Here is a 13,515-nt window from a genome sequence, read left to right on the forward strand (position 1 = left end):
CCACAATAATGATCTTCTGTCTACCCCGCTAACTTCGTAGATTGATTCAGCTATGAACCGCAACGCCTCAACATCAAATCGTACAATACGAAACAAGTTTGGATCTACTTCAACAAATGAATCATCACAAGTTCCAACAGATCAACAACTACAGACATACACAGACCACTATGGAGGGAAATGGGTTGGAAAAAAGAGACATTTCATTAATATGTCAATATACACGTACGAGAGTCTTGGAAGCGTCAGGCACATCATGGTCGGCAAACCTCCAAAACTAAGTACAGATACCACCGCAATAGAGTTCACCGTAGCAGAACCACCATGGTCAACCCTATACGAGAAGAGGTGTGAGTTAGAGGTGTATTGTCGATAGCACGGGTTACGAGTTCCTAAGGCACGCTCAGCCGAGTTACCTAGAGATGAACCTGCCAACATTCTTGCTCGTCTTGAACAAAAGAACAATCAAATGCAAAGGCGACTAGACCGTTTCATGCAATCCAAAAAGCTAGGAAGCAACTAAAGAGGAAGGCACAAGAGCAAGCCATCAAGTCTATTAATGAAATTACTGTGTTAGATGATGAAAGAGATATTTCAGACTTCTCAGATTCAAGCAATGATGATTTCCAAAAATTTCTATCTACGAACATTAGACGTTGTTGTTAATGTCTACACATTCTGTGCAATACAGAATGTTGTTGTTAATATTTGACAAATGATGATTATGTACATTCAACTTTTGCAACTCTATAGATTAACTGTTCATTAGTCTTGGCTAAGTTTATATGAAATCAATTTCTCTTGTTTTCCCTGCTGTTCTTTGTTGCTACATATGATTCTTCTGCTTTAGTTGGACAATATCCTCTGCTTTGTAATGTAGGAAAAATCTTAGGAAGTGAAATGCCTCCAGTTCCAATATTCTGTCTATGTAACTTGAAATGTTACACACATAAATTCCTTTCACCCAAATTGGATTTATTGCACATTACTTGTAGGAAAATTTAATAGATTAAATACATACAAACTCATCCAAACCACACAGACCAACCACACATATGATTCAATAATATGAATAATTCATTTATATGAGTTGTTTGAGTCGCTGTATCATATACACATATCCATGTATCTTACTTCTGCTAGTGTACTACTTTATATAGATACATTACATACAGACTCATCCAAACTAGACTAACCACTCACTCACTGAAAATCCATATGTCTCACACAAGGTCATCATTATGACGATATTTGGCTTACTAAAAATAGGGCAAATGCCTAAAAGCCTAATCAACCTCTAAAATGTTTCATTCAACTTATTGGTTTGTTGTAGCATTGCTCCACAGGTCCCTAATGTTGCAATTTTTATAATCGGAAGCCATTAATGTAAACCTTGGAAGCATAGTTGCACTCGTGTAATTTTACATTGATGTTGAGAAAATGTAACTACATCTTATACCCGCAAAGACTCGCTGAAAAGTTTGTAAGGGAATATAGGGATAAAACTCTCCAGTGTTGCTACACTCGCTGATCGTAATACAATACAATGGTTAAGTGAGGTTGGAGAAGGCTGACATAACTCAGCACTGTTTAGCCAAGTCATGTTCGCAGTTCTGCATGTGCTACTCAACAGCTCGGCACTGTTGAAGCCTGTTCAGTCATATCATCGATGCTCACGTGAATACACAAATATGCAACCTTTTGCAATTTACTATTTTCAATGATGTAGAGGATCCCTCAAAAGTGTAAGCAAAATTTTGGGGGTGAGCTATCTACCATTGCTACACTGATGTTCGTAGTTCTACACGTGATGCTCAATAGCTCGGCACTGTTGAACCCTGACCACAAGTACCCATCCCCGCTCACGTGAATACACAGATGTGCAATCCTTTGCAATGCACCATTTTCAAGGAGGCAGAGCATCCCTGAACTGATTCATTATAATTTTGGGGGTGAGCTGTCCACCGTTGCTACACTGATGTTTGCAGTGTTACATGTGTTGCTCAACAGCTTCACACTGTTGAACCCTGTCCAGTCATATCACCTACACGCATGTCAATACACATATATGCATTCTTTTGCAATGCACCGTCTTCAAGGATGCAGAGCATCCCTGAAAATTTTATGATACATTTAACACAGCTCGGCACTATCTCGTCAAGTCATGTCAGATGAAGTACAGGAATGCTGAATAGTCTTCAACAAGACATACCAAACTCATAAGAGAAAAATCTTAAAACCACATCCATCAGATATAAGCATAAACATCACTAGTTTAAAATTTAAACAGGTTATCCTAGTACGAACTCTGATGGTCGACCACGTGAAATATTGAGACACTAAGCACAACAGGCTTCCTCTCGATCACCTCAAAGACACCGACATCTCCTTCTTCTAAATGATTGTCTTTCAAAAATGCAACCCATCCCTTCTCGAAACTCATTGCTGAATAAGTTTTGATAGGGGTAATAGCACAAGACATTGAAGTGTGACAAATTGCTTCCCAATAATATACTTGGTAGAAAATTCAGCAAGTACATACTGCACAAGAAAGAGAAACAACTAAGCATTAAAGCATATATGTTTCAAGGCCATACTTAAGAGAACATCATGCTCACATTATGTATAAAGGCTCACCACATTATGCGGCCGCGAGATATCCGTGAAAGAATGATTTTTAGGCTTGAACTTTTCGACTGCCTGGATTGCTCTCTCTTCCTCTAGACATGCTATAAAATATTTCCGTAACAAACTTATCTCTGACTGTAGTGACAGTGGATAGCTCAGCACTGTTAAACCCTGACCACAAGTACCCATCCACACTCACATGAATACACAGAGCATCCCTAGAAAGTTTATGCATCAATTTTGGGAGTGAGCTGTCCACCATTGCTACACTGATGTTCGCAGTACTGCATGTGCTACTCAACAGCTTCGCACTGTTGAACCCTGTCCAATCATATCACCTACACGTATGTCAATACACAGTATGCATCATTTTGCAATGCAACACTTTCAAGGATGCAAAGAATCCCTGAAAAATTTATGATACATTTAACAGAGCTCAGCACTGTCTCGTCAAATCATGTCAAATAAAGCATAAGAATGCTGAATAGTCTTCACGTGAATAAATACACAACCTTCTTTGCAGTAGACATCACCAACCCGCTGCTGTAGCACAAGCTATAGCCATATCAAACAGCTGCCTCAATGAACCACATGCACCAATAGGTGCCATTGTATACCCAAGTCATGTTCGCGGTTTTGCATATGCTCCTCAACACCTCACTGAACAATACACTATCGAGTCATATCATCTTTTTTCACGTGAATACTTACCCTTACATATAGTCACATCCACATGAATATTTGCCCTTGCAAAACTCCTATATAAAGTCCCATTTACATCTACCCTTGCAAAACATCTACACATCTACCCTTGCAAAACATCTACACATACCGATCAAAAGTCACATTTTCCAATGTCAATGCGCAATTGGATGCTACCTTGTTTTTCAGATAACTATAGAAGGGAGACAGATTCCAACGAGAGGGAATACTATGCCGGACTGCGACGAGAGTGGGATTTTCATGTGAACGAGTCCAACGCTCTGCACGATGATCTCATGCGACTCGGAGTGCCTCTTGTTGATCGTGTCTCGCTTACACTATCGCGGCGAAACATGCACCAATATGAGCATGCAGTGACAACAATAAAAAAAAAAAAGAACAATCCGATGATACTCCGTAGGTCCAAGTATCACATGCTACAGCTGGCGGAAGAGCTAGCCGCCGCAACGAATAGGCAACTCACTCCAGCAAAACGTAACAATGTCTTCAACTACGAGGACTACCTATCAGAGTAAATGCCTATGTGGTATGTGTGTTATGTCTAGGGTTAAGTTAATAATGTTAGTAGCGTTAGTGTTCAATATGCAATGCATGCATATTGGTGACATCGTGTAAGTTATTTTAAGTTTTCTGTGTTATGTTGTAGGTGCTTATTGAAAAACATCATGTGTGGGAATATTTAACTTTTATACGTTATGTGGGAATAAACTAGTTTACGAATAACATGCATGCTCATAAGGTTTACATAGTACAAATGCAACAACAGTGACACGCATACATTTAAAACATAGTTAAACAAAATATTTTAACAACAAAGTCTAATTACACCACGACACGATTACTCTTCATCTGACATCTCCACGTCTGACTGATAAATGGGATCAGTAAGAAGTAATTGCATGAATTGTGCGTGCTCGTACCACCCTCCCTCCACTGACTGTCGAATCTCGACTTAGGTCCGATATCAATTAAGACGTATCTTCATTCGATTATTTTCTTCTCTTATGCAGTTCAATACTTTACGAAGTTCGTCAATCGTGTCTCTGGGCATTTGCGATGCGAGTCGTCGAGGCACTGGCAACTTAAAACCAACCAACTCATCATAAAACATTTGTTGTTCATGAAATACCCAATCTCACTCCTATTTCATGGTATTGTGAACGTAAGCACTATTTTGCAAATTCGGATTGATTGGATAGCTGAAACTCATCTTCCAATACCCAGCAACGACCCATAGCAGTGAACACATCGTGAGGCCTATAGAGTTGTGGGTTGCCAGAACCAGACATTGACGCTAAATACAATAACAACAAATGATCAAGATAACAGTGTGCGTCAACTGTTGGTAAATAATGTGATGTTGCATAAAATGGTACATGACAAAGACAGTCATAAATTTGTGTACTATTACATGCTAAAAATGAAATACTAACACTAACATTTGACCATATACATTAGACGTTGTTGTTAATGTCTACACGTTGTGTGCAATACAAAATGTTGTTGTTAATGTCTAACCAATGATGATTATGTACACTGCCTATATGATTATGACCAATGATGATTATGTGCAATACAAAATGTTGCTATAGCAAAGATTTCATTCTCTTGTGACCAACGTTTACTACAACAAACAACCAAAATCACACCAATGTACTTGCTTCACACTCATTTAACTAAAAAAAAAAAAAAAAATCAGTAACTACAACAAACAACCAAAATCACACCAATGTACTTACTTCACACTCATTCAACCAAAAAAATAAAAATTCAGTACAATATCAAATGAAAATACCATTGCCATAAAATTTTGGTGTGAGTTTTTTACCTGAGGTGATACAAATTTTAGTTCAGTCCGGAAGCAGCTGTGCGGAGCAAAGTGGAACTCAGTTCAGACAGAAAGCAAGACACTGTGAATGGGAGGAGAAGAAATATACGAGAATAACTCGATTTTACGGAGTTCGAGTATGCTTTATAACTCGACATGCATTTAATCGAGTTATATTAAATGACTTGAACCCATACACCTAACACCAAGACAATGCGAAACAGCTTTAACAAGAGCATAACTCGAGATCTACATAACTCGTTTTCCTTATAATCGAGTTATGTAGGGATTAAAGAAAGCAAATGCCACACTGGACAACCAGTGTGGCAAAAAGCTGAAGATAACTCGATTTTACAATTATCGAGTTACAAAACAGGGGCATTTCCCTAATTAGTTTGAGAAATAGGGCACAATGCTGCTTATTTTGCCCAAAAAGGGCATTTGCCCATTTTCCAGTTTTCTAATCAAGTGGTCGTACCACCTCAAAACCAACAATAATTTACTGGAAACTCTCTTAACAAAAATCCAGATATGAGTTGAAGAGAACCACCTTTGAGGATACAAAGTCTTTTACGTAACTCTCTCTCTCTCTAATCTAAATTGCTTGGGTACAAATCCTCTCTTGTTAACGAGAGTAGTCTAATGTCAGGAGTAGTCTAATGTCAGGAGTAAGAAACCAACAAATATTTTGAGTGCAACAAAAGTGATAGGCAACAAAGATTCCCACAGTGACTACCATTGGTTCATGGTGGAGAAAGAAAAATGACCAAATTTTTTTTTCAATTTTTTTTTAGGAAAAAAAAATTTTAATACAATACTTCAAATATTTGAAGATTTATAATGAAACCAATTTAAACATTTTTTCATGCTATTTATGGAACCATTGGAAACAAATCTGAACAAAGAAACTGTAAGATTGAATTTAATCAACCATCTTGTTGGCTTTATTCCGTGCCAAATTTGCTTGTAATTCAGCAATTAGTAATCCTGTATTTAGGTGGGTTTGTTGTAAGGGTAGTGAGTGAGATAGAGTGATTGAATGCTCAAGAGTGTGCAAGAAAACAGAGTCTCGCGGCTGGATCTCATGGGTGACTCGCAGCTACAAGCCGCCAGAAGCAGCACACGTACCAAGCATGCCAGAAGTTGAAGCGTCATGCTAGCTGGAGCACTACAGGACAAAATAGGACAACTGGTCGTTCTGTTATCGCACGGCTGGATCTCGCGACTCAATCAAGCCGCGAGTCCAAGCCACGAGTCACCCCTGTTTTGAAAAACCTGACGTTTCACATTCTTTTCTCACCCCAGTATAAATACCCCTTATACCCACAAAAGAAGAGGGCTTCCGGAGAGAATTTTGAGAGAGAAACCCTAGAGTAAAACAAGATTGATTCATCTATAATCTTTACATAAAAGTCTCTTCAAATTCCTCAACTCTCTTCATCTCCATTGTTAAACCCTTGAGAGGCATTCTACCAAAACCTGTTCTCACCATATCCATTACTGTGAGAGGGCTGTTTGGTGTTCTGGGAAGCAATTAGGAAGGAACCAATCTACATTGGTTGATGCTATGGTCAAGTAGCGGAATCCAGGAAGCTAGAAAAGAAATAGGTTCAGCGCAACCTCGTTGGAGCAAGAAGCTTGAAGGGCTTAGGTGCACTAGGTAGATTAGGCTTGGAGGGTCTATTGCTGTCCATGTATCCCAACTACATTTTCTAGTGGATTGTTTACCGCTTGAAGGGCGGTGAAGAGGTTTTACGCCGAGGGTTTCGGTTTCCTCTTTGATAAAACATCGCGTGTTGTCCTTGTGTGTGCATCTTCCTTCCCTTTTATCTTTGCCTTTTATTATCTGCTGTGGGTTGTGATTTTAAATTGGCTTAGATTGTTTTCCAATTCTGTTTTATAGCTTTTGTTCATTTTCCGCACACTAGTTGTTTGACATAAAGCTTGAATTGGTTAATTTGTAATTTGGGAGTCTAAACGTTCAAGGGTGTTTTTACACTAATTGAACTTTCAATTCGTATCAGAGCGGGTACACTTCTAGTGGTTTCATTACCATAGTGTGATCCTTGACTCCCTTTTGAGATGGATCGGTCTCAATCCCTAAATGCACCTCCATATTTTGATGGTAGTAATTATGCTTTTTGGAAGGTTCGCATAAGAGCATTTCTGTGTTCCATTGATGAATTTGTTTGGGATGTTGTTGAGATAGGTTGGACCAGACCTGAGGCAGCCAAATCCACATGGGATAAGGCAGCACTCGCCGCATCTAATGCTAACAGTAAAGCACTCAATGCTATTTTCTGTGGTGTGTCTTCAGATGAATTTCACAGGATCTCTCACATTACCGTTGCCAAAGAAGCGTGGGAGATATTGGAGACCACTTACGAAGGCACGAAGAAAGTAAAAGATACCAAACTGCAGATGCTAACCACTCGGTTTAAGGAGCTAAAAATGAGTGAGGATGAATCCTTTGACTCTTTTTATAGCAAGCTGAATGAGGTGATTGTAAGCAAGTTCAATCTGGGAGAGAAAACGAAGGATTCTAAAATTGTAAAGAAGATCCTTCGATCATTGCCGGAAAGTTTTTATGCCAAAGTGACAACGATTGAAGAGAGTAAGGACCTTGATGACATCAAAGTCCAAGAGCTGATTGGTTCTCTTCAGACTTATGAAATGTCGTTGCCCAATCAACGAAAGAGCAAATCTCTTGCTCTTAAGACCATTAATAAGAAGGTGGAAGTCCATGACTCATCGGAAGAAGATGTTGTTGACAAAGATATCGCATACCTTGTAAAAAATTTTCAAAAATTCTTGAAATTCAAGAATAATGGCAAATTTGGTGATAAAGGAAAATTCCAAAGTTCAGGAAGGGAGAAAAGGGAATTCAAAAAGAAAGATGGAAAAGAATCTCAATCTACACAAGGTGTCACTTGTTTCGAATGCAACGGGCATGGACACTTTAAGAAAGAATGTCCAAATTATTTAAAATCGAAAGGCAAAGTGTATGCCACGACATTGAGTGACTCGGATTCATCCGACTCAGATTCTGAGGAAAGCTGTGACGGAGAAGGGAATTATTTAGCTTTTATGACTATTGCCCATGTTGAGTCTTCAGATGAGTTGAATCTGCTTGTACGAGAACTTGGAGAACATAGTGATGAAGAATCATTGGGAGTTGTTGAAGAATCAAATGCTGAAGAAGATGAAAGCACAACCAATCTTCAAGAGAATTATAACTCACTCCTGGAGAAGTCGGGTGAGTACACAAGGGTGGCCAAGGCAGTTGTGAGAAAAATGAAGAAGGCAGAGGAGGACTATAAAAGTCTCCTAATTCGATATAGGGAGGCCAAATGTGAGATAGAAATACTGAACGGTGAGCTGTCAAAAGTTTACACAAAAGTGAGATTTCTTGAGCAAGAGGTTGTGCAAGCAAATGCTAAAATAGAGAGGGTCACCACCAAGAAACTAGATGATGTTATTTCATCTCAAAAGAGCTTTTTAGACAAATCCGGATTGGGATATACCGGAGGAAGTAGCTCATCTGGCAATATCACTAAAGAAGTGAAGTTTATACCGGCCAAAGAGCCAGTTGAAGTTGGCCCTATTGCTAAGAAGCCCATGATAGAGGAGAAGAGGAACGTGGAGAACGAACGGTTGTTGAAACCACGTAATCAATTCGTGGGCAGGTCTGAATCCTGAGCCAAGTCTCGTCCACGACCACAAAGAGGTCCTAGATCAAACTATGTGTGTCATCACATCGGACTTTAAAGGCATACTCGACCAAATTGTCAAAAGCTGAGAACAATAAACAGTGTAACTCCTCAAAGGTCACGAGGACCTAGAAATGATAGGAGAAATTGGGCTGGTGAACCATTAAGAGATCAAAACGGTGATCCCGGAATGATGAACGCGATGAAGATGATTGGTGCATTCACCAACTGCTTGGAACACACGAAGGTTTGAAAGCCCTAACTCCCATACCCAATCCTATAAGGAAATCACCCCAAACGCAAGTGACGTGTGGGTGAAAAAGGGTACTCATGCATAAGCATTACGACATGTCCATGCATCAATACTTCCTATGCTTTGTGACGGTGTTTGATTGTTTGCTTATTGATTATGTTGGTGGTTGTTTGTTTGTCTATTTATGCATACTTTTGTTCATTTTTGTTTTTGATCAATCTTTTTCTTTTTATGTGTCAAAAATCCAAAAATCACATAAAAAATAGAAAATCAAAAAGTTTGATTGACATTGTTGAGTTTTGTCTCAAAAACTTGTTTTGCCTTGTACCTTTGTGCTAATGGCTTTGTGCATTTTCGAGCGTAGCTTGTTTCTTTACACTCTTATCACTGTGGAAGAAATCTTGAAATCTATGTGACTGTTGTAAATAGATCTTCAAACTTATCATGAATGATTTGTGAATGGTTATCTTAATCTTGAGACTTGCATAGACTTGTGCCTATTTATCTTCCCACTCTTTATTTCTTTGCTAAAAAGAGCTCACCAAATGTAAATCTCCAAATGAAAAGAGATATTGAGCTGCAAAAGCCTGTCGCACATACTAGTATTTGACTAGGAAAAAGGGAAAGCGACCAAAAATTTATGTGAATGTTTATTCAAAAAGCCAAAGGCTATCTCCTCAAGGTGAAATATCAAATATCACTCTTACAATGAAAGGTAATTGTCTTAAAAGGGCCAAAAAGATCAAATGTTATGATTGAATGTGGAGTCAAATGTAAAGCTCCAAGTTATCACTACAACAAAATGTATTTTCAGTGACGAAAAAATTCGTCACTAAAAGTCCAGTTTTTCGTCACTAAGGACCATTAGTGACGAAATTGGACTTTTAGTGACGAAACTCATTTCGTCACTGTAGCCCCGTCACTAAAAGTCCTGGTGACGAAAAATTTCGTCACTAAAAGTCCGATTTGATTTTTTTTTTTTTAACTTTTAGTGACGAAAATGTTTCGTCACTAAATGTTTTCCTCACTAAAAACACTATTCAGTGAGGAAAATATTTTGTCACTAAAAACACTTTAGTTTACTAAATCATATTTAGTGACGAATAATTTCGTCACTAAAACTATGTTTGGATACATATAGTGACGAAAAAATTTGTCACTAAAACTATTTTTAAGAAAATCCAAGCACATATAGTGATGAAAATTTTCGTCACTGAAACCATTTTTTACAAAATTTTGTTATATATAGTGACCAAATTTTCGTCACTAAAACAATTTTTTGTTGCTATATTTGTGATGAAAAAATTCGTCACTAAAACTTATTTTCTGTTTTTATTTTTTTCATGGCTTTGATATTAACCTGTAACCTGTCATTACATTATTAAAACCTCACATTTGAATAACACATTTATTTCAACAACACATTTATAAAAAAAGATTCATACATTCCATAAGTAAAAAATAAAACAAGTATCCAATTCAAACTCCTTCTATACAATAATTGTTTGCAATACATACAATAACTCTACCTAAACCCTATTTTAGAACTAACGAAAGTTGTTCTCATATGTCTTCAAGTAATGCCAAAAGTAAATCCCCTAAAAGCCACCAATAAGAAATCTGCACAAATATAAAAACAATACTTCGTTAAAATTGTAAAGTAAAAACATTAATTATGTTATAAGAAATATTTCTAACAATGCATTAAGAGTAACCACACCAATAAATTAAAATTACAACTCCTAATGTATAAGTTGTAGAAAGCAAATAAAGTACTAACCAAAAAGTATTTTAACTTGAAGTGTGTGTGTATTTTTGTTGAAAAAGTTAAAATTAGAACACTAGAACCATACAAACTAGCTAGAGACCACATGGGCATGACCCCGATTCATAAAAAATACCTAGACTTTCAAAGAAACCCAAAAAACCCCAATTCCTAATGTATGACAAAAGAGCATTCGTAAACTAGATGGACGGGTAACGTTGGTACTTAAGTTACCTTCTGGTTCTTGCCCATTGATGCCAAGAAGTGGAAGATTCAAAGACTTTGACGATGACAAATCAGGGGATATTATGCTGCTCGAGTGTTTCTGTTGTGGTAGCAAGAACCTTACAATAGCCTTTGTCAATAATCCACCCACCTGAAATGTCCACAAATCAATGATAACTTGGAGAATGAACATGATAAATAAATCTAACAAAGAAAATCCTATGATTGCTATCATCTTTCAGAGACTACAAACGACATGCCAATACAATGGTCACAATTGCACACAACAAATAACTTGCTGGATGGGCTAGGGCTGCAACTAGCCTTTATGATGTTCTAAATAGAAGCAAGTCCAATCCAGGGAACTAAACAGGAAAACTGGATGGGCTTTGGCCTCTGCTGGCTTCAGCCTCTGCTCTTTCTTTTATACAAGTTCCTTTTCACCAAAAGAAAAAAAAAAAAAAAAAACCTTTGGAGCATGGTGGTAATAATTCCCTAAACCAAGCACCACTCAACCCTATGGGGATCCCTTTGGGAGTGAGACTGCCACTTAATGTCTATTAAAAGTTAACCACATTAACCCAGTAGTGGAAATCACCGTGTTTAAATAACATAAATTGGAAATTATGCAAGTACTAGAGAGCAGTCCAAAGTTTAGGACTTTTTAACCTCAGTGGAATGAGATCTCTTACCACAGTAGTGAAGAGAACGATCGTAATGGTGCTGGTGATCATGATTGCATTCCCTGGCAATTGAGTATGCCCTGAACTAGCAAAATGCACACATCATAATACAGACTTCATCAAATGTAAAAACCACCACAAATAAACAAAGATGACATTTTGTATCATGGTAAAGGATCCCCTCTAATTTCCTCTCATTTTTAGCCAGATAAGCAACACTTGGCATTCATTTGATTTTTAAATGCCACATATCTTACATCTAAATAAAAATTGGAAGGAATTGGAGGATTCAATGAGAGGGGATCTCATCCCATGCATCATTAATTTAGTTCTATGTATTGAAAATAGTAGGACCAATGAGAATATATAGTGTAGTAGGGTGAAAAATGCACCAATCAGAACGCAATATTGAACTCACCCCAACCGATGTCTTAGGACTATGAAAATTAGAATGAAGATCCAGTTACAAAAAAGAAAAAAACAAGTTACATTGAAAAGCATTGTGATAAATATAAAAAAAAAAAATTAACATTTTTATGATCCTAAAAACAAGGGGAACAACATATTTAGATTAAACAAGAGAAGAATAAGTTTGCTTGCATTATCCTTTTGAACACTTGTATATATTACCTCTTGTAAGCAAATTCCCACTTCTCCATGTCCAAGGCATCCATACCAACATATAGGAAGATGAAAACCTCTAAGACAAATGACAATGTTGCAAAAGAATGCCTACACATAAATAGGAAAGGAAAAATAAGTGTTTTAATGATGTTCAGAAAAAACATATCATATGACGGGAGATGAAGGAGAGAGGGGGGGGGGGGGGTTTGTGGGTCTCAAAAGTTTAAGAAACTATTTACAGAGTTAACATACTTAGTTGTGATTCTTGAACTTTCAGTCACATTATGCCAGGTGTAATGCGACATGACAATCCCACAAAAGAACACGGTAAGAATGCCACTTAAATAGAATAGCTGGAATACAAGTATTAACAATCATTAGAATACAAAGGTCAATGACATAAAACCCAATAACTAGACCTGAAACAAAAGTTTCAGCTCAAGATTAAAAATCTTACTTCAGCCATCATATACGAAAGGTAAGCCATTAGCATCATTAGAGCAACTTCACGATCAATGGAGTGCCTACCAAAAAATTTTAATGACTTCAATTTCAAGTAAATAAATAAATAAGTAAAAGAATAGGAACATATTGTATACAGTTTTTTTTTTTGACACAACAGAAGATAAGAAGTTCATTTTTTTCTTCCTTTTTTTCAAAAGAGAATCACAACAATGAAATACCAGCACATCCAGTACACTGGTAATGAAAAAAAATAGTTTTAAAAACTTCACATGCTAAAATTCATGGGCCATTCCAGACAATTGCTACACATATAAAATTTTAATTCATCCCACATTATTCAATTTTTCATAGAAAATAAATTATAGATTTTATGTTCCAAATTGATCATAATAATATTTAGAATACTAATTCCATATCTAAATTGTTCTCTATAGCCAAATATTGCCAAATAGCTGTTATAATCCAAGGTGCACCACATCAATCAATATAATAATACTGAACTACACCTAAAGTTACCCAATCAAACTAAAGCATAACTTTTTTATACATCAAATAATACAACAGATCAATTGAATTAAATAATAAGCAAATCACAATTCTTGCCCTTCGCT

The sequence above is a fragment of the Quercus robur genome, chromosome 7, assembly GCF_932294415.1.
Source record: "Quercus robur chromosome 7, dhQueRobu3.1, whole genome shotgun sequence".
NCBI classification, from domain to species: Eukaryota; Viridiplantae; Streptophyta; class Magnoliopsida; order Fagales; family Fagaceae; genus Quercus; species Quercus robur.